This window comes from Netta rufina, assembly GCF_964035555.1.
Source record: "Netta rufina genome assembly, chromosome: 2".
Lineage (NCBI taxonomy): Eukaryota > Metazoa > Chordata > Aves > Anseriformes > Anatidae > Netta > Netta rufina.
The window spans coordinates 111,765,193-111,787,562 of NC_140124.1; the positions used below are offsets into that span (position 1 = coordinate 111,765,193).

The following is a 22,370-nucleotide window of genomic DNA, read 5'->3' on the forward strand; positions in this document are numbered from 1 at the left end:
AAAATGTAAACAGTAACCCAGTCTGAGATGGAAGATTCATAAGGAGTTTGTATTTTAGCCCTGCAGATCACTGACTCCCTCTAAATAAACATTGCCAGCTACCTGACTCAAAACTGTTCAACACAAGGAGAATTAGGTGTGGAACATACACATTCCTGCCATTAGTATCAGAAACAAACATATTATCTGTGTTTTAAAAATAAGCCTTGAAATCCTTTGAGCAAACCTAGCATATCTACTATCTGCATTCATGACAGATACTTATCTCTATTTTTTTCTGCTCCCTTATGTCAACTTTTCACAATTGCTTTTCTAGCTATGGGTTAATGAGAAAATAAATAAATAAATAAATAAATAAATAAAGACCTTGTCAACAATGATTCAGTCGTGTAGCCAACCATGCCCTGATACCACAATGTAACATTTACACTGCTTCAGCTAAAGGTAGGAAGAACAATGCTTTTAGGATTAGAAGATCTTCTTAGAATTCATCTTAGAAGAATGCCTATTGAACTTTATTTGGTGTTTATAATTTCACCTCTGAATAACTATATGCAGAGTTGTGAATTACACCATGTTTTGCATACTTAAAAACAGAATATTTATTACAGTGGTAACCTCTTTGCATTCTTTATGCAAATAATAAGCAAGTCTTTAAGTCACTGACATCCCACAGTTTGGCTATTCAAGGATAATTCTCACTGTCAAGAATATGCTGGCAAGCAATTTCAGTTGGTTTTCAAATGCACCCTGAATTAAAAGTGTCATAAGAACATTTCCACCTTCCCTTCAAGCATGTGCATCAGCTTCAGTTTCCTCCTTTCCTTAACATATAAAGGAAAGGATCTGGGGAGCTATGGCACTCCATGGACAATGCATTAAAATAAAATGAATACACACTTCAGCAGATACCATCTTACAAAATTTCTCAAAAGAAAATATAGATGAAAAACTTTATTATTATTTACGTAAATACAGAGGGTTCAAGATTTTGGGGATTTATTTCTAAATTTGGCATGAAATACTCCAGCATGATAAATCCCTGTTTGTGCTAGTAGGTACTATTAAAATCCTTGTCAAAACTGTGGATTTCCCTCTACTTTAAGCCAGGCTACAGCCTGTGAAAAATTTGAGTTATGAAAGAACATGGCCAAGAAAACAAGATTTTACTATTCTTAACAAAATACTGAAAATGTCTTAAGTGGCAAGACAGGTACATATGAAATACTTTGATAATATTTATTTTTAATTCATATATAAGGACTTCATTTTTTAATAGAAATTAAGAACATCAGGAGTCTCTGTGGACTTTAAATACTCCTACGAAATCTAACTGCATGATCCAAACATCATTTTCTCATTCATGGATTTCCATCTCATTTCTTAAAGTACAATCTAGACACCTGCATTGCCTAGCTGTTTTAACTCTTGTTGCTTTGATGAATTAAAACAATCATGTTTATCTTTCAGGTACTACTGTGAGGATTTATTGTAACACATTATTTTAAAGTATGATAAAATTTACAAAATTCATTACAACAGTTCAGTTCTACCTGGAAGTAAGAATTATAAAGTCTGATTAGTTTGAGAAATCCCTTAACTGCTTATCATGTAACATCCTTGTTTTGGCTGGGATGAGTTAATTTTCTTCTTAGTAGTTGGTACAGTGCTGCGTTTTGGATTTAGATTGAGGATAATGCAGATAACACACCAATGTTTTAGTTGTTGCAGAGCAGTGCTTACACAGAGCCAAGGACTTTTCAGCTCCTGGTGCTGCCCTGCCAGCGAGGAGGCTGGGGGTGTGCCACGAGCTGGGAGGGGACACAGCCAGGATGGCTGGCCCAGGATGGCCAAAGGGATATCCTATACCACAGGGTGTCATGCTGAACGATAAAACTGGGGTTGTTGGGTGGTTGTCTAGGGTGTGTGGGAGCAATTACATCATGCATCACTTGTTTTGTATATTCCTTTACCATAATTAATACTTTCCTTCCCTTTCTGTTCTATTAACTTTCTTCATCTCAACCTAAGAGTTTTACTTAAAAATTAAAATTAAAATTAAAATTAAAATTAAAATTAAAATTAAAATTAAAAATATTCCCTCTCCTGTCCCACTGATGGGGTGAGGCGTGAGCAAACAGCTGTGTGGCGCTCAGCTGTTTGATGGGTTAAACCACAACATGCACTGATTCACATACACAAATATTGGTCATTCCATCAAAACTAAAAAAGCTCTAAAATTAGATAGCAGAAGTCACTGATCTTAAGATTATGAGATACACTGTCTTGAGAATATGGAAGGAAAACCATTAAGCAACATTGGTCTTTCCAACATGTTACAAAATCCACTGAATAAATGTAATCCACAGATAATGCAGATCCACAGATCCTTAGGAATCAAAATGTAAAGGTAAAGTTTTTTGATTTAATTTGTGAAAAATATATTTTTTTCTGTTACTTGAGATAGATTATCTAAAAGACAAATGTTCCTTCAGTCTTCCATAATGTTATTGAACTCATAATAAAACTATTAATTATCAGGTACAATAACGGGACACAATGCTATGCAACTAATGCCACATGAATAATGTTTGTTTTCTCCAGAAGACTAACAAAGGACACCAGGTATGATACACTTCAAACACAGATGCACATATTTTGAAATAAAACACTCTGCAGATACTACGGTAAGGGGAGGGGAGGAGAGGAAGAAGAAGGAGAAGAAAGGAGAAAGGGGAAGGGGAAGCGGAAGGGGAAGGGGAAGAGAGAGAAAGCAGGCACTCTGAGAACATCTATTAGAAAGACCTGATTAACCAGAGCAATAAAATTCAGGAGGTGCACAAAAAGAGACAAAGGAAGTCAGTAAGCAAATTCTGTTCTGAAAACTGAAGACAACCATGCAGAAAGCATTATGAAAGCTGCATTTAAGCTAACAAGAAATACCTGTGTCTACATTATGTTCAGCAAAACAGGGGCTGAGCACTTAATTCTATTTGGGTTCAATTTCCATGAATGTCAATTAGGAAGAAAATTCTAAGAACCCCCTCAAAGTAGTTTGGGATTTGGTGATAACCTAATCCTCTGAGGAGGAAGATGAGATCAAAAACAAACTGTCCACAGGATGCTGTGTCTGACTATTAACTAGGCAAGCGCTATTGATAAAAGATGAAAAATGAAAGAAGAAATGTTAGCAGCGAGTATCTTAGAAGAATGGTTTGAAGTATAATTGATTGGGATAGGAGGACAAACACATCAGGCTATGTATGTTTTGAAAACACAGATGGGCAAATACATTAGGACATCATAGCCATAAAGACTACTGGACAGGCAGATGATATGAAGTCAGACAAAGACAAGAATGAACCACAGACATACTCAGATAATTCGTGCACTAGATGTTGCCACAGGTGGATATTTTTCACAATGATGGCTGTGCCAGCTCCACAGAAGAAACAAATAAAGGGCACAAGAGACATCACTCTTCAGCAGGGTGAGCAGATGAGCAGGATTTGGCTTCAGGTGTATGTGCTTGCTATTTTATTTTATTTTATATTATTTTATTTTATTTTATTTTATTTTATTTTATTTTATTTTATTTTATTTTATTTTATTTCATTTCATTTCATTTCATTTCATTTCATTTTAATTTTAACTGCTTTCACGCCAGAGAAGCAGGAAGCCCTGCAGGAAGCAGAATATCCCTCCATACTATCATCTTCTTTGTACCTTATTTCTGTTGTCCTGCTGGCATGATTAAGCTGACAAAACTGGGTTTTAAACTTTCACATTCAGTTGAAACTGAATTGTTCATTCCTCCAAGAGCTACTATTTCTGACTTTCTTTGAGCAAATAGCACTACAATAACTACTTTCAGTTCCCGTAAGAATTATACATTTCATGTATAATTTCAAAACTGCTATTTATTATGGGGCTGTTCGACCTTTTTACCTATTTATTTTAATCAAATCTGCTATTCCAATGTAATCACAGGATCCTCATGAGATGATGAGGAAATGTGCCCTTCGATGAGCATATTCCACCCTAAAGACTATTAAGGGCAGTATGATTTATAGTTAAGGGCACCAATTCCAGGTTTTTCCATTTCTCAACAATTCAGATAGAAACATTTGTTTGTTTGAAAAGTCTCTGTGTACTATGCTTGCTTTTAACCCATTCTCTGAAAAAATACATTGCAAATTAGTGGCTCAGCAAGTCTAATAAGCTACTAGGAAATATCTTTAATGACAGTGTGGGTCTCAGGTACAAGGTACAGAGGTACAAGGGCCTCTTGAAGAAGCAATGATACAGTAGGTGTTTGTTTTCAGGATAGAGCAATTGACAAGAGACCATTCTCTCTTGGTACATTTGGAACGACCAACACTGAAGGGCAATGTTTGGAGTGAGAGGGCACCAGCTTCTGCTCAGTATTTTCTTGACTTAGATGGTAGCTAAGATATTCCCATACTTTTACATGATTTGGTCTATCTTTTGCTTGCAGTGTGTAGATGTCATGTAACTGCAGGTATCCTCCCTTACCAGAAATTTTCCATTAAAAATAATCCTTTACTATTTAATTTATACCCATCTTATATCTGGATTTCCCCAAACAATTCAGACTTTGGAGCCTTCTTCATCAACTGTTTGTATTTCATAACAGCTGACTTATATTCATTAAGAGATAATTAAAATTTAACAATTTGACAAGAACATAAATGCGTTAAATAGTTCTTAACTTTCTCGTGTATTAAAGCAACAATAGAGTGCATACCAGTGGGATGTTAAGTGATTGCAAACAGGTAGCAAGATCATTACAGATTGGAGCATTTTTGAAAAAACATGAATCCATGCTGTGATAATCTTATGTTAATGGATGAGGAAGAAAGAGCAAATAACAGTAACATTTGGAACTGATAATTGGTTAGTCCTTGCTATTTTTGTCCTTGCTAAGCTTTGGTTTGTTCAATGTGAGCTGTAAGTTGTGGTAAGGTGAAACTTTGTTATCCAAGAGTATATATGCATTGACAACTGCAGGGAATTAGAGAAAATTTGAAAGAAGCATGCAAAAATTCACATGAAACACATCATACTTTAGTGCATAGATTCAGATAGGTGTATAACTGCCTAAGGGCTGAATGTAGAACCTCATGCTGGTTTTACGAGCTGAAAATTTTTTTAGAGCCAAAGCTGAAAATCCATATTGTATACAATCTGCCAAGTGAACTCTCAATGTGTTCTGGAAAATGTGGGAGCGTAGGAATGATTTACTACAGCATTTACATGTATGTCTGCTTTCTGACCTATCAGGGATGATGCCATTCTCTATTTCTTGTTGATCAGATTTTACCTGCTAAATGGTTCAAGGGATAGGAAGATTCATTAGAAACACTGCTATGATCTCTAGAATTTTCATGACTAACTTAGATTTTTCTCAAGACCAGATATGCTGGACTGCAAATTCACTCAGACTGAATGAACTCATCACTAAATTCCTATAGGAAAGAAAAATAATATATGAATATTATGTAAAGGTTAGACTTGTTATCCAGAATAGTCAGTAGAATCTAATAATCTAATTAGTAATATATCCATTCAAGGTCAGTTTGTCATCTCAGCAGTTTAGACCATTGAAAAATGTAAACGCATACACATGACCTCTGTTTTAGAATCTTTTCAAATAGATCCCCATAGGCTGAAACATTCTTGCTATGGTTTCTAGATGATTATATATATGACTAGATTATGTATGTTTCAACATATATTAAATGTTAAAAGAAAACAAAACAAAACAAAACACTCAATAATAATAATAAGAAGAAGATTAAAAGAGATCAAATGCATTTAAAGAATATAATTAAATCAGTGTTGGCATGATTCAGCAAGCCCCATACCAGCTGACTAACAGAAGTCTCAAAATAGCTGTTGGCTGGAAAAATGAAGAGAAATATAACCACATTTTTGCTATCAGCAGATATGGTACTATACAGATCTTTGTTCTGGGTCAAGATTAGCACTTAAAATTCTCATGGATCACCTTAATCCATCTAGAAACTAGAAATTTCCTTTGAATCCTATCTATACAGAGGAAGAAAAGACCCCAGTGAGTCTTGAGGTCTTGTCTGGAAAGAGCCCAGTTGCACATGCTTACTGGTTAAATTTTTGTACTGACTGACCTTGAATTAGCCAGTGGTATAAAATATACAGAGATATTTTGGTGAGCTGCCCATACATACATTTTATAAATACTTTTCAATACATAAAGGATGGTTTGTTGGCTCATAAATGTCCTTCCCACTCACCACACTCCTCCCTCCCAACAAACAAACAAACAAACAAACAAAAACCACAACAACACGCAAATCAGTTGATTACACAAAATCCTGAACAGAGGTCTTGAATTGATGCAGAGAAAGAGTTATATTGTATATTGTACATAATAATATACCAGATTATGTTATCAATTTTTGGTATGTGAGAACACGATCAAAGAAAAAATGGCCATCTGAACTATGATTCCAAACTTGCATACCATCAAATTTCTTTCATTTGTTTCCTCATCAGGAAGGGCTCATTGATGCATTGAATTCTAGCAGCATAGCAGTAACAGATGAATCAAAGAAATATCAGATTTCTGTCTATTACATGTCTATACAGTGGAAACCCTAAAGACAAAAACCTCAAAACCTAGTCTTCACACGTCTGTGATGTTCCAATAACAGGACTGCAACTACTTTTACTTAAAAAGTAAATACAGCGTTTTATTTAACAGATGAATGGATTTACTGAATCCTGAGATATTTAACACTTATTCCTAAATAAAATTTTCGGCATTACCTTAATGACAATATTGCTATTGAGTTTCTTTACAGAAGATAATTGTGTTACAAGCATACCATTTTCACAATAGTTAGTCTCCCTAGTAGCGTCATTAAAATGCCAGAAGTAACATGCATGTTAGTAAAGACACAATTGAAAGCCATTGACTGAAAAGGCTGCTATGGTTCCATCTCAAAGGGAGAAACATCTGTATCCCTACTGAAGATTTACTGGAAAAACTTTGAACAGAAAAAAAAAAAAAAAAAGACTTAGAGATGCAAGGAGCTTTTTTTTTTTTTTTTTTTTTTTTTTTCCCAAGTAATTAATTGCAGGTAATTTAAATGCTCATTGCAGTATGATAACTGAATTTTCAGTCATACTAAAAGTAAATAAATAAATAAACAAATAAAAACTGCTTGAGAAACTCATTAGTAAAACAACTACTCACAAAATAGTGAGATATATTCCTCTTGGGCACCTCTGAATACTTCATAGGTATTCAAACCCATTTTACTTCATGTTAAGAAAACATATGTAGATTCCATGGTAAAGATGTAATTTACGTAGCAACTATTAATTCAGTCTTCCTCTGAAGGTATCAGACTTCCATTTGAAATACAGTTCTTTTAGATTCCTCCAGTTAATCTTTTTTAAAATTATAAATTCTATGTAACTTTTACTCAAAATATGTTCAACATAAACCTTTGATATCTTCTGGATATCCACCTGGAAATACTGCATTCCAGAAACTACCAGAGGCCTCCAGAACACATATTTCATTATTTTTCTCTGTATGCTTAATATTCAAGTAAAAAATTAGTTGAAATTCCACCTATTTTTCAATATGTTTTACTAGGTTTTTGCTATATCCTTTCTCTATATAATCTTGCTTAAGACTTATGTTTAAATTTAAATAGAAAAATTCTATGTATTCAAAACTCATATTGCTGAAAGATAAAACAGGAAAACTAGTTCACTAGTTGCAAGAGAAAGCTTGGCACTAGAAATCTGTAATTTGTTTCCACAGACTATAATCAAGTTATTGTGGGATCTTGAACTTTCTAATGTCACAAAATAAGTTTGTTTGAGATAATGTGTTTGAGTTATTATATTTTACTTAACTTTAATTTGACTGAGAACACTAGAATATAACATTTAAACTTCAGAATATGGCAGGAGTAGCAGGTCATAATGACTGGTTTAGTAGATGACAATATGCAAAAGAAGTTGAAGTCCTGAACTCATCATGATATCAAAATGCCAACACCTTGGAGATTCAATATACCTACACTTGTCAAAAGAACTAGGTTAAGGCAATGAAAAGAATTAGATCTTGAAGTAAGAGCACACTGAAGAAAACCTTGGATCACACCCCTTCACAAAGCTGTCTATTCAAAAACACATGAAAAATGCTTGAATACTTGCTTGAATAGTGTTGAAGAAGAAGATAAATGTGTGCTAGATATGATTAAGAATTGTCATTGATTCAGTCAGAAAGGTTTCTGGAGCTGGAATATTTTTTTTTTCTGAAGTTAATATGTAGTTCACAATGGTAAGTGTAGTATATAAGATTAATATTTATTTAATGCATTGAAATATTTGTGCTTGTTATGAAACTGGGATGAAAACAAATAATAGACAATATGCATTTAGAAAGTAACAAGGCTGGGTGTTTTTGTCATTTGGAAAGTATTTATATTATAAATTCAGGAATTCATAGCAGCTAATAATGTAGTGAAAGTCATGAAAGAAAAAATCAAATTTAAAAATGAATATGTATTGCATGCAAGTAGTGTTCAAGTGACACAGAACATGAAGTGATGAGATTGGTATTTAACAAGGAAGGATTTAGATGGCTGAGTATCAGGGCTGCAGCTCTTTAGCCCACCTGTTCATCACAGTTACTACCACAGTTATTACTGGGGTGATTTGGCCTGGAGAAGAGAGGTTTTCAGGGAGACCTCATTGCAGCCTTTCAACACTTAGAAGTGGCTTATAAGAAAGATGGAAAGAGACTTTTTACAAGGGCATGTAATGATAGGACAAAGGGTAATGGTTTTAAACTGAAAGAGGGTAGGTTTAGATTGGATATTTGAAATAAATTCTTTACTGTGAGGGTGGTGAGGCACTGGAATAAGTTGCCCAGAGAAGTATGGGCATACACAACTTGTATGACCCATCCCTGGAAGTGTTCAAGGCCAGGTTGGATGGGGCTTTGAGCAACCTGATCTACTGAAAAATGTCCCTGCTTATGGAGTGTGGGGGGGTGGATCATTATCATAGAGTATATGCCTCTCCTGATTTAAAGCAACTGACTTCACACTTCGTGATTTCTCATGGAAACTAAATAACATGGATAATTCACATTTCAATTTTACTTTTTGTGGTGTAATGACCACATGAACACCAGGGCCTGGTCATTTTGCCACAACTTTTCACTTATAATTTCACTACAATGTAGCATTTAGACAATACAATATATAGTCTACAGTATTTTCTTTAGGTTTTCATGGAATTCCAAACAAATGGAGGATAAACATTAGTTAAATGTTTTCCATAGTTTGTCTTATCCTAATATTTCTGAATGCAGTCACAAGCACTGATAATGAATGTTAATGCTACGATGATACAAAATAAAAAACATATGGCTAAACTGAATAAATCAAAGCTGTCTGTACAACCATTTATAAAACCCTGTAATGATGTAACCATCAATGCCTTATGAGTGAATATATTAGTAAGCACCACTCCACTTAGCACCGAAAGTTTTCATAATACCTAAACCGACTCTTTCTGGTTGCATTGCATAAGAATCCCATTCATTGCTTCTCATTACAGAAACGAAGAAGAGACTGCATGCTCTTTGTGTACCTTTTATAAAGTTGAAACATTATCCTTTTCTGCAGGCTAAACAGTTCCATTTCACCCTGTATTTCCTAACAAGTTCATGCGATTGTCAAAGAGGCCAAAGACCTCTTTGGTGACACTGCATATAAGCATTGGTTGCTTTGACACATTTTTCCTGCATTACCTAGGACTGACTAGCACATTACAACACCTGACTCTCGTCTGCATACCTGCAAGAGTCTCATAGTAACTTCTGATCTGCTTACAGTCACCCCAAAACACAGCCATGCCCACATGAATAAGCAGCCCCAGAGAACTGTCATTTGGCTATATGGCTTTGGCAACATCCTTCAGGTTTAAGCTCCTGGGAGACAAAAGGCTTCCTACAATGTTAGGTTCAGCCACTAGACAGACTTCATCATACACAGGAGTGAGTCATTGATGATGACCAATACATTGCTTCCTCAGATCATTAATCTCACATTTTTTCCATCCTGCCAGGTTTTCTTTTTTTTTTTTTTTTTTTTTTTTATCCACTATGTCATTAAGCTTGAATCTTAAGATAGTGTGGGGCAGCATTGTAATGCATCACTGCCTAGAATTAACCACTGAATTAACCATTTCCCTCCAAAGAAGACCTGCAAGTAGAAATGTCTCTTTAGCCAGGGCTTGCTCCCTCACAATAGATGTTACTGTTGGTTTCCTGACTTGTTGTCAGTCTTTTTATCTACAGCCTGCAATTCCAAGTTTCACTCAGTTTGACATCTTTATCATGTAATTTCTCTATATATTTCCTTAGGGATTTCACAAGAACGTATGATCCTCTCAAGGCATTTTAGGTCTCCACAGTCTTCTCTGGAAAAAGAAATGCAAACAATAACTCCTACAAATCCACTTTAAGATTTGGAGTGAGACATCTGTAGCTTTGGTTCCCAAGTAAATTTTCCATTTCCACCACTAGTATATGCTGGAAGAAAAATACTTAACAATAGAATTTACATTCTCACCAACAGTTTGCACACTTACAAGGCACACTTGCATTAATTTCCTCCTGTCCCTTTCCCCCCAAAAAAGTTCTTATTCACAGCTTTTGAATGGTTCATTTATTTAGTCACACAGCTCTTAGCCTTTAAGTCCCTCTTGCCAACCTGGACTTTTCAGTGCGACTTGGCTGAAAGAGAATGAGGAGCAGTTTGTTGAAGACAGCAGCCAAATCTGTTTTGTTCCTACTCTCTCAAACTATCAACAAGCTTCTGACTTTACCTATAAAGAGTTCACAGTTTGACAAGGTTTGCATTATTTCAGGACTTCTCACTTTGGTAAAGAAAATATTTACAGTTCACAATTTGGCATTTTATAAGAAAAAATGAGTAATAAAATGACAGAAGAAATGGGGAATTTTACACAATTATGTATAACACACAAGACAATTAACCCTCCTAACATTAACCTAACATTAATATGTTACCATGTTAACCTAATGCCCTGTAGAAATGCAAATAGTGATTTTTAAAACACAATTAATATTTATACCATAGCACAGGTCTAAATGAATTCCTGCAGGCAAACCAATAAATTTCCCAGTTGCCGATGGCATAAACAAATACATTTACCAGAGACAATGAAGCTAAAGAGTTTTTCTGTAGTCTTTGGTACTATAGTATACTTTACTTTCTGGTATATTTACTTTTACTGGCATGTAGTATACTTTCTGTATCATTTAGTACTGTATCTTCCATCATCCCACCATCATCCCAAGGTTCACATTACTTCAGTTTGATTGGATAAAAAGCAACAACAAAAAACATAGAAACAACTAGTGTTGTATTGTGTCACATTTCACTTTTCTGTCTAAAAGAATTACACACTTATTCCCTTGGAGCTCTCAGAAAGAACAGCAATATTTATGAAAGAATTTGGCTGACAGCACCAGATAACAACCTGCTTGCAAGTAAGCTAAAAGATCTCCTGGTATTATGTTACTTAAATAATTTGTTTGACATAATATGAAATAGCTGTTGAGGCATTAGGTTCAAGTGATAATGAACTAGGTATTAATATACCTGCTAAATTTGATGTTAAATAAATAAATATTCTCATATGTCACTGAGCTACCTATAAAAGCCTTATGTTTTCAGTTCTTATTTCTGCTGAAAGCTCACAATTCATCTTCATAACTAATCAATAGAATTATCCTTTTAAGAATTACCAGTTTCTTGGCATTAAGAATGACTAAGACCAACACTGGAGGTACCAAAAGAAAATTTAAAGATGACTTTTATGTTAATGTGGATTTCAGGCTTACCTATGACTTTTTATTGGATTTCACTGCATTAGACTAAGCTAAATATCATAGAATCATAGAATATCCTGAGTTGGAAGGGACCCTTAAGGATCATCAAGTCCAACTCTTGACACCGCACAGGTCTACCCAAAAGTTCAGACCATGTGACTAAGTGCACAGTCCAATCTCTTCTTAAATTCAGACAGGCTCGGTGCAGTGACCACTTCCCTGGGGAGCCTGTTCCAGTGTGCAACCACCCTCTCTGTGAAGAACCCCCTCCTGACGTCCAGCCTAAATTTCCCCTGCCTCAGCTTAACCCCGTTCCCGCGGGTCCTGTCACTAGTGTTAATGGAGAAAAGGTCTCCTGCCTCTCGACACCCCCTTACGAGGAAGTTGTAGACTGTGATGAGGTCTCCCCTCAGCCTCCTCTTCTCCAGGCTGAACAGGCCCAGTGACCTCAGCCGTTCCTCGTACGTCTTCCCCTCCAGGCCTTTCACCATCTTCGTAGCCCTCCTCTGGACACTTTCCAACAGTTTCATGTCCTTTTTATACTGTGGTGCCCAGAACTGCACACAGTACTCGAGGTGAGGCCGCACCAGCGCAGAGTAGAGCGGGACAATCACCTCCCTTGACCTACTAGCGATGCCGTGCTTGATGCACCCCAGGACACGATTGGCCCTCCTGGCTGCCAGGGCACATTGCTGGCTCATATTCAACTTGCTGTCTACCACGACCCCCAGATCCCTCTCTTCTAGGCTGCTCTCCAGCGTCTCATCGCCCAGTCTGTATGTGCAGCCAGGGTTTCCCCGTCCCAGGTGCAGGACCCGGCACTTGCTCTTATTGAACTTCATGCGGTTGGTGATCGCCCAGCTCTCCAACCTGTCCAGATCCCTCTGTAAGGCCTTTACGCCCTCATTTGAGTCCACAACTCCTCCAAGTTTGGTGTCATCAGCAAACTTGCTCAAAATACCCTCTTTTCCTACATCCAGATCGTTTATAAAAATATTGAAAAGTACCGGCCCTAAAATGGAGCCTTGAGGGACCCCACTAGTGACCGCCCGCCAGCCTGACGCAGCCCCATTTACCATAACCCTTTGGGCCCTGCCCGTTAGCCAATTGCTCACCCATCGTATGATGTTTTTATTTAGCTGTATGGTGGACATTTTGTCCAGTAGGATCCTATGGGAAACCGTGTCAAAAGCCTTGCTGAAGTCCAAAAAAATCACATCAGCTGGTTTCCCTTGGTCCACCATACGGGTGATCTTATCATAAAAGGAAATCAGGTTAGTTAGGCAGGACCTACCCTTCACAAACCCATGCTGGCTGGGACCAATGACTGCTTTGTCCCCCAGGTGCGCCTCGATAAGTCCGAGAACCAACTTCTCCATGATTTTACCAGGCACTGACGTGAGACTGACAGGCCTGTAATTGCTAGGGTCTTCTTTCTGACCCTTCTTGAAAATTGGCACAACATTTGCCAGCTTCCAGTCTACCGGGACCTCTCCAAATTCCCAGGATCGTTGAAAAATAATTGAAAGAGGTTCCGCGATGACATCCGCCAGCTCTTTCAGCACCCGGCGATGAATCCCATCCGGACCCATGGACTTGTAGGGATCCAGGTGGAGTAGCAAATCCCGCACACGTTCAGGGTCAGTTGGGAGTTTGTCATCCCCACCGTCCCGGCCCTCCAGCTCAGGGCACCCTGGGTCCCGAAGCCCATCATCGGCATTGAAGACAGAGGCAAAGAAGGCGTTAAGCGTCTCTGCTTTGCCTACGTCATCGTCTGTGAGGAGACCTTCCCTATCAAGGAGCGGCCCTATGTATTCTTTAGTTCTCCTTTTTCCATTTACATATCTAAAAAAACCCTTTTTATTTTGTCTCACAGACACAGCCAGCTTCAACTCTAGCTGTGCTTTGGCCACTCGAACTTTCTCCCTACAAACACGAACAGCATCCCTGTATTCTTTCCATGACGCCTGGCCCTCCTTCCAGTAGCGAAACACTCTCTGTTTCCGCCTAGTCTCCATTAGAACGTTCCTGGTCAGCCACGCCGGCCTCCTGCCCCGCCTGCCTGACTTGCGATATTTAGGAATTGCCTGATCTTGTGCTTCTAGGAGGCATCGCTTAAAGAGTGACCAGCACTGGTGGACATCGAGGCCTTCAAGAGCAGTTTCCCAGGGGACCTTGCTGACTAGTTCCCTGAGCAGCCTGAAGTCCGCTTTCCCCATATCTAGGGATGAGGTTTTGGTGGCACTTTTCCTTCTGTCACCGTAAATTTTGAACTCAACCACTTCATGGTCACTATGACCAAGGCGGCCACCAATCACCACATCTCCCACCAGACCCTCTCTGTTTTCTAGCAACAGGTCTAGGAGGGCACCTTTCCTAGTTGGCTCCGTTAGCACCTGCACCGAGAAGTCATCATCTAGGTGCTTCATGAACCTCCTGGACTTGCTCGTGTCAGCCGTGTGGCACTCCCAGTTAACGTCCGGCAAGTTGAAGTCCCCCATAAGGACAAGGGGAGTTAATCTCGAGGCCTCTCTTAGTTCTGTAAAGAATAATTTATCGGCGCTATCGTCCTGGCCAGGCGGTCTGTAATAGACTCCCACAACGACATCCCCTTTATTCGTTCGTCCCTTGATCCTTACCCAGAGGCTCTCAACTTTGCCATCGCTGACCTGAAGTTCCACACAGTCCAGCCCCTGCTTCACATACATCGATGTGATAAATATGATATTTTAATATGATCATATCTAAATATGATATTTTAAAATCATTTTTTTAACAAAGAAAAAGAAAAAAAAATAGTCCATTTTAAGATGACATATTTGTGCATGAGTAAGAGATGTCACATAGCATATAAAGTTACAGAAACAATTAAAAAATCTTTCATTGGAAGTGCATCTGTTTCGACAGATTTCAGAACAGCAGCTCATTATCTAATATAATTTCAGCAGTAAAAGACATTGTGTAATCAAAAGTATAGATTTTCTTTTGCTATATCAATAGTTATTGTAGTCAAAATGAAAACACATTTTTATAAGTTAATAAATGCAAGCAGCATTTAATCTTTTCAAGATATCAGTGGGTCAAGTTCTCTGAGCCTCAACAATAAAATGCACTATCAAAGGTACATTTAAACACTTAAATTACTGGAAAAAGTTAAACAATTAATTTATTTTTCCTCACCAGTTTTACTCTTTAATCTACTAAGTCTTAGTTAGCAATCATACATGCTTACTACAGCACTATAGTGAAAAGATTAAAAAAACAAAAACAAAAACCAGGGAACGTTATTCAGCAAAGGTATAATGGTCCGTGAGGACAATTACATTAATAGAAGAACACAAAAGCTAAAATTTACAACATGTGAAATATGTATGTCAAGTTGCAATGAAAATGGATGATGTACAAAGAGTACAATTGTGTGGTTACATTGTTATATATTGCTATGGTGTGGGATGTAGCTCTATAAACTTCACATTATTATAATGACATTTTAAATAATTATATATATCAGAATTATGTGTTATTTGAAAAGTTTAGAACTGAACGAAGCAATTAAATATCTGAATAATATCATTCATGTCTTTTCATAAAGAATAGGCTGCTTGTGACAGTGTAATCTCAAAACCCAGGAAGAAAAAAAGTAATCCCCAAACTGAATGAAAGCAGCAATTCACATATCAACTACAGAATTACTCTTTCACTATGACTACTAACTGTACTTAGGAGTAATTAGGTGAGTATTAATACACACAATACAATTTGCAAAAGATTTACTTTCAAGCTGTTCACAACTGAAAAAAAAAAGTAATGAACTCAGAGCTGTATAAAGAAAGCTTTTACCCCTGCAGCTGTCTTCATTGTGTGTTTTAAACCACATAGAATCTATCATGTCTACTTTACTATTTTTTTATTTGATCTAGAATATTTCTGTACGCAGCAAATGGATTTAGAATGGAATTTCAATCTTTTGTAGCTTTTGACTAATGTAAATAGGACACAGTTGACATAAGTATTCTAACTCCTATATATATATTTTATATATTAAACATATTATATATATATACATATTTACATCTGTATTTATAAGTATATATTTATATTGGCTTGGATAATAAAGAACGTATGTACTTGAAACTCTTCTCATTAATGTATAAGTAGTTCTCTGTCTTGTCTCTAATGTATTCCAACTTTATTCAAGACTGTGTCACACTTACCCATGGCCACAATTGTCCGTTTACAACTGACCATTTATGTAAATTCTGACCCAAAAGAGCATTAAATACTTTGACATTCTTTTCATCATCTATCAGTATGCAGTGAAGCAGCCTTTTCCTTTCTGACTCTTATCACTGGTGTATGTGAAAACTATTTCTTTTCATCCTTGCTGCTTCCCTGCTGAGCAAATCTCATCTAGTGCTGCCACATTTCTACATACTTAGACTTCCCAAGCCCACTCTTAGTAACAACTTAATTCTACTCTGTTTTTTCTCTCCTGTGCTTAGGTTAAGGAAGATCTCATCATTTTGCCAAGAAGTTCCGTCTTGCACTTTCTTCCAATGGACTAGTGGAATATAAATTCACATGCTATTTATTCAAAATAATCTTATTTTTCTGTGTGTGTGTGTGTTTGTTTGTTTGTTTTGTTTCTTTGTTTGTTTGTTTTGTTTTGGTGATACAGGTATTCATATACAATAATGTCAAAAAAGTTCCTTTGAAGAGGCAACACAGTATTGGTAGACTCCCCTATGCTCTACTGGAAATACTACTGAAATGGTAATGGTAAACAGAGTAACAAAGACAATACAAAGAACTGCTAAGAAGCGGAAGACAGACTGATGAAAGAGTGCCAGTGTTGAAAATAATTCTGGTATTAATATCAACTTTTTTTTTTCTTCTTTTTTTTTTTTTTCTTTTTTTTTCTTCTAATAGCTGGGAAAGAATACAGCAACGTAAAAAATGCAAGATGACCTTTCAAGCTGAGAGGTTAATGTTTCTGGAGGTAAAGGTTTATTTTCTATTCAAATACAGAAGAAAAAACATGCCTTGGATTTGTAACTGTTGTGATCAGATAAAAACAATATTGCCAGTTGAACTACATAGATCAGTAACGATACAAGTCATTTTTTTTATATATTATTATTTGCTGATGTACATGAAGTAAAATGTACATGATGTCATGAAGTAAACTGCATTTTAAGCCACTCTAACATAACAGAGAATAGTATTATAACCAGGAGAAAGTGGGAAGTTTCTGTGAGTCCAGTTTCAGGGTTTAAAAACGTTATAAGCATACCATGCATAAGCTATGATTTGCGCTGTGATTTGTTCTATGAACTTACAAAGGTAATGGAAAGAGAGTTTGGGGTCAGAAGACTAAATAGAGGTCAGTCAGCTATAATTGCTTTAAGCTAGATTTGGCCTACAACCTGACCATCTAAGTGAATGGCAGTCTAATTTACTGGTAGGACCATCTGCAAGCCTTAGGGAGTGCTAGTTGCTCTCAGAACCTGGGAAAAATTCTCTTTTTATCCAAATTGCATACTTTATTTTCCTGACTTCTGCTCATTACATTTTGACATGAAAATCCTATTTATGGTTACTGTTTGGTAAATAAATGTGCTAATCTCTCTCCTCCTGTATCAAGAGTTGCTAGCTTAATAAAGGTGCAGGCATACTTTGCAAAATATTTTACTGCTATCAGTGAAACCTCAGCTATGGAGGTGTATACCGGTTATTTCTTTGGGCACTTTGACTGCTTATTAACAGTTTAAACTGTTTAAAACAGCTTGTCAAAATCACCTTTTAGAGTTTTATTTTCTATAGTATTAAAAATATATAGATTATGTTTATACAGTCATATCAAGATCCATTTATATTAATTTGATGCAAAAAGCAATAATTCGGATGTTAAATATGCATATATACTAAAATTTATCAATTATTTAAAGAGAAACTTGAAAAAGAAAGTTTAACACCACAAGTCCTTAGGGGTTGTGTTAGCCTAAAAAGATATTTCTTCCTCTAAAATACCCTACATATGATGTCAAAATAAAAATACCTTTAAAATTATTATTCCTACTGATACAAAATAAGACAAACAATTAAATAGAATGTACACATTATTAAAATATAAGTTTATGAGTAGCCTGTGTTTTCAGCCTGGCAAAGAACAAATGGTAAGCATAATATGTTCGCATCCTCTGACAATTATACAAGTATGTAGGATTAAATGACACTGCTCACTGCTGAAAGCCCAAACATCTATGTAGGCATTGCTCACTTTTACAATATTTATTAGTTATAATGCCAATGTCCTTTAAAAATTTGCTTCATATTTGCCTTTGCATTTCTATGACTTCTGTTATAATAATAAACTTCAAGCGTTGCTTTGTAGACATCTGGAGCATCTCAGGAAAACCAATGATAAGAAAGACCTTTGTGTCATCCCAGAATACTTTATGGAAATGACTAATAAGATCAGTACAGCAAGAAGGGAATCTGAAACACTAAAACAGGTGTCTGAATGTCAGTGAACATTTTCCAGTAAAATCAACCTAATAAAAGTTTGAAGGATTAAACTTTCCATTTATTCTCCCTTCTAGAGAGAGTTAGATTATTCTACCATTTTGCTTCCATGATGTTTTAACCATCTCTCTACACTCTTCCATAAATTGGGACCTCCAATTTATCTTTTCCACCATGCAATATAGCCACAGATTCACTCGATACAAATGCTTAAGCCTCTGAGCCAGCCTAGCCAGCAGGCAGGGAGCCAAGCAGCACAACCCTTGCCAGGTTCCAGCATTTCAGTGTTTCTGAATTATGTAGTCTTGGGTTTCAGAGAGGCTTTTGGGAGATTGTGATTCTTTACTGAAAACTTGATTCATTTTTAAAAAGCATCTATCTATCTGTCTGTCTAAAAGATCTATCTATCCATCTGCCTGTCTGTCTATCCATACATCTATTTATTTTATACTGTAAAAAAAGTATCACGTTTAGCAGTAAGTGAGCAAGGGCACCCTTATGCATATCCTCATGGTCCCTTACAGACAGTTCATTTAAATAAGCAAAAGAGTTTAGGTATCATTTAAGGTATCATCTGGAAAACACAGACTGTGTCCAAAATAAGAGCAGCTGTGCTGCACAATGCAGCCCATGCTGTGACACCAAGCCACATGTGCAATCACAGTCATGCACCTTTCTCTTTGTTCCAATCCGTCCTCTAGCTGTTACCTCTTTCTATCTTTGAGATTCATGCCTAGATCATTTATTGATGACAGCATTTTACCTAAGATATTATGTTTTTTTTTGTTTGTTTGTTTGTTTGTTTGTTTTCTGAACAGAATAAATTTAACATTAGTAAAATGAATAAGTACCACATATGAGGAGTATTTTCTTTTTTTCTGATTAGGATTATTAAATCAATAATATGGATATTAAGAGTTTTCCTAAATCTAAACAGCAGCTGTAGGTTGGCTTTCCAGCAAAGTAATATTAAGCACATATATCTAGAAATACCCAGTAAAACTTGTATTTTCCCCAATCTGTGCACCTGCATGGTGCGAAAGCTACAGCCACAGTAAATGGAAAGGCACATAGGACAAAAGAAAATGAATATTTTCATTCATATTCTTTATTCAGCAATAACGAGCCCATTGCTCAAAAAGAAAGGTGAAGTTTTGCAACAATCTGCCTTCCCCAGAGCTATGTGGGCTAGTTTTGCAGCACTTATTATGCCACAAATTAAGAAGCCTTAGTATTTCAGAATGGTGGTGAACATGTCCTATGCATGCGGACAGCAGCTCAGAGAAGCATGAATTTTAATCTGATCTCAAAAATGAGACATTTTTCCCCATTTTCTTAGTTCTAAAACTTTTGTGGATCACAACAGAAACTCTAAGACAGAGAAGTAGTGAAAAAGGTAAAGAAGGCTTACCTGACTATAGCATTCGCAAATATAAAACATTCTCAGGTGCTCAACTGAAGACATCTATCTGAGGCCTGTTTTTTCTGCTCTTGCTTATTCATAGCAAACATGGTTGAAGAAGTTTGCAATGACTTCTCTCTTCCTAACTGTATATCCACCCTGTATTATCAGCCTTATAGTTGGCCGAAAACAACTGGGGGAATTGCACTGTTCACGAGATTTGTGAATCGAGTTGGGTTAAAAAATCTGCAAAAATAAAAGCAATGCTGTAGTATAGGGAGCGAAGTGCCTGTGTCCATTTTGGTCATGGCAGGTAATACCAGTGTACCCAACTATGATACAGGACATTGGATTATCAGGCTGAAGGCGAGAAGCACACGTACTGCATTTAAGCAATGCACCAACTCAAGAGAGAGCCTGATTGAGAGCTACATCCTAGAAAACCAATCCTTGCCTCCTGGTAAACAGCAAGGGAAGCAAGGGTTACTTCCCTGCATGAGCATGAATTTCACACATGGCTCAACAGATAGCCAAGAGAACAGTGTCTGGAAGGGGGAGTGGAGCCCCAGTCCTGCTCTGTCTCTGGACATCCTTTGGCTAGGGGTGAGACAGTGCCAGCCCTGAAGGCCAAGTAGCATGGACAGCTCCTGTCTCTCATATCAGGGTGACTCTTCCAACCTGTAGGCTATTATGCTAAAGTACTCTCTTGCCATTTCCTATTAGAATTGGGAGAGGTAGGTACTTAATTCAAGGAGATTGAATTACCCTCTAGAGATGTCTTCATTCTTTATATAGTTAATGGGATAGAAGTAAGTGTCTAAGTTAGGAGGACTGGTTCACTTTCTTTACATCTTAAAGACATTTTCTTTTGTCCATTGACTATGTAAACAGTTTGGGTAGAGACGATCTTGCCTTTTCAGGGACACACACATAACTTTTCTGTGAGACCATTTAATTAGAATCATACAATCACAGAATACCCTTAGAAGGGATCCACAAGGATCATCAAGTTCAACTCCTGGCTCCACACAGGAGCACACCAAAATTAAACCATATGTTTGAGAGCATTGTCCAAACAATTCTTGAACTCTGGAAGGCTCAGTACCATGACAGGTTCCTTGGGGAACCTGTCCCAGTGCCCGACCACCCTCTGGGTGCAGAACCTTCCCCTAACTCCCAGCCTGACCCTCCCCTGTCCCAGCTCCATGCCATTCCTTTGGGTCCTGTCACTGTCCCCAGAGAGCAGAGCTCAGCGCCTGCCCCACCGCTCCACTCGTGAGGGAGCTGCAGGCCACCATGAGGCCTCCCCTCAGCCTGCTCTGGACTGAACAAACCAAGGGACATCGGCCATATCTCATACGTCTTCCCCTCTAGACCTCTCAGCATCTTTGTAGCCCTCCTTTGTTTTATGTCTTTATATTCCTATTAGTTTTATGTCTTTATATTGTGATACCCAAAACTGCACACAGCACTCAAAGTGAGGCCGCACAAGCGCAGAGCAGAGTGGAACAATCCCTCCCCCTGACCAGCTAGCAATGTTGTGCCTGATGCACCCCAGTGTACAACTGGCTCTCCTGGCTGCCTCATATTCAACTTGTTGTTGAACAACACCCTCAGATCCCTTTCCATGGAATCTTTCCTGTTTGCTCTCCAGCCTTTCATCCCCCACTCTGTACATATAGCCAGGGTTTCCCCTTCCCAGGTACAGAATGCAGCACTTGCTTTTGTTAAATTTCATACTGTTGGTGACTGGTGACTGCCCAGCTCTCTAATTTGTCAAGATTTCTCTGCAAGGCCTCTCCTTGATGGAGACAACAGCCCCTCACAATTTAGTGTCACCCACAAACTTACATATTACACCTTCAAGACTTACTTTACTTAAATTTATTTGTATTCCTATATTTTTATCTGGTTCCTAAAAGCACAATTTAGTAAAGAGTAAAATTAAGGATTGTATGAAGAATGCTGCATCTCTAGGATCTGTTTCACTTCTTAGCAAAATTCAAAGTTTCTTTAAAAGGTAAAAAATCCTAAAAAGAAATTAATAATACTCTCTTGAGTGCAGTAAGTCAGAGTGTTGTACATTGGGCAAAAAGAAGAAATCAAGGTACTTCATTCTTATTTCACGCTTGATTTCATGACATCAATGACATTCTTTCTAATAAGATTTGCATGTAATGACCTCATTTTCTGAAACAAAACAAAACAAACAAAAACAAAAACAGACAAACAAAACCACAAATGAACAAAAATACTTGCAATCATATGGAATGGCCACACAGGCCATCAGCATGGCTGTAATTTCAGACCTTCCTCACAGTTGCCTGCCACAACTACTATGTGAGGTATTATTAGGAGAGAAGAAACTTGCCACGGATTTTCATAACTCATTTTGTTAGCAGAGAAATGACAAATCCAAATGATCTTGGTCACATTTCCTTTGCAGGAGTTTCTACTTACCAGTAATTTGTTGTTTTGTCTCTTTTCCTG

At 37.1% G+C, this 22,370-nt stretch overlaps 1 protein-coding gene across 1 annotated transcript in view; it reads right to left on the reverse strand.

Annotated features, from left to right (window-relative positions):
* Positions 1-22,370, reverse strand: part of SNTG1 (syntrophin gamma 1) — a gene marked incomplete at both ends in the record, with an annotated part of 193,048 nt that overhangs the window by 76,366 nt on the left and 94,312 nt on the right. The window lies entirely within an intron of this gene.